The 947-nt window shown below is 60.8% G+C and overlaps 1 protein-coding gene across 6 annotated transcripts in view; it reads right to left on the bottom strand.

The window, feature by feature from the left end:
* Nucleotides 1-941, bottom strand: part of RABGAP1 (RAB GTPase activating protein 1) — a 92,779-nt gene extending 91,838 nt beyond the window's left edge. For 5 of the 6 annotated variants that reach the window (XM_006016900.3, XM_006016901.3, XM_025194170.1 and 2 more), the window contains exon 1: nucleotides 794-941. The gene's annotated coding sequence lies outside the window, so the exon portion shown is untranslated. Of the gene's footprint in view, nucleotides 1-527; nucleotides 735-793 lie in introns of those variants that run through there. The other variant, XM_025194162.1, reaches the window with a different exon arrangement.
* Nucleotides 942-947: the final 6 nt, after the last annotated feature.

Genomic DNA, 947 nt, shown 5'->3' with positions numbered 1-947 from the left:
CCCGGGACCCGGGTCTAGCCCCACGCGGCTACCACCCGGACACGTGTCTAGACCCACGCGCCTACCACCCCGACACCGGACACGTGTCTAGACCCACACGGCTACCACCCGGACACCCGACATGTGTCTAGACCCATACAGCTACCACCCGGACACCGGACACGTGTCTAGACCCACACGGCTACCCCCCCGACACTGGACACGTGTCTAGACCCACACAGCTACCACCCCGACACCAGACACGTGTCTAGACCCACACGGCTACCACCCCGACACTGGACACGTGTCTAGACCCACACAGCTACCACCCCGACACCAGACACGTGTCTAGACCCACACGGCTACCACCCCGACACCGGACACGTGGAAGATATCAAATTTTAGCTGATTTTTTTAACGAAATCCTCATAATTTCCCAAGCAGGAAGCAACTGTGACCACCTGAGACCTTGCTCCTGCATTTGTAATTGCAATTTCAAGGTAATTTCCCACATCGCAGAGGCTGGCAGGACAGCTGAGCCCCCTCACCAGCTACGAGCCGCCGGCCCGGATGAGTTTCCCATCTATCGACTCCTCCACGAACTGCTACGAAACACGAACCCGGGGGGGCGGGACTGTTACAATCTTGTCTCCGGTGGCCGAAAGCTTGCCAGGAACGACACCGTTTTGCAGAAGTGTAATAACAGAGCCCGCCTCCCCCAGGTTTCCTCTACACCGATGCGGCACCACCCGGACACCGAAAGCTTGCCACGGAAGAATGATGGCTATTTTGTTCCTAGTAAGAGACACCGCACCTCTCCTCGGCGCGCGGCGGGTGCCGATACACCTTAACAACGGATGCGCCTTTGGAGGGGAACGGCACCCCGGCGGCGGGCGGACGGGCGGGCGGGCGCCCCACAGGCGACGCTGAGGGCCGGGGGCAGAAGCGCCGAGTTCCGCCGGCGCTGA

The sequence above is a fragment of the Alligator sinensis genome, unplaced genomic scaffold, assembly GCF_000455745.1.
Source record: "Alligator sinensis unplaced genomic scaffold, ASM45574v1 scaffold611_2, whole genome shotgun sequence".
In the NCBI taxonomy this organism is placed as follows: domain Eukaryota; kingdom Metazoa; phylum Chordata; order Crocodylia; family Alligatoridae; genus Alligator; species Alligator sinensis.
The sequence above is the reverse complement of the archived record's forward strand: the minus strand, read 5'-3'. Positions and strand labels throughout refer to the sequence as shown.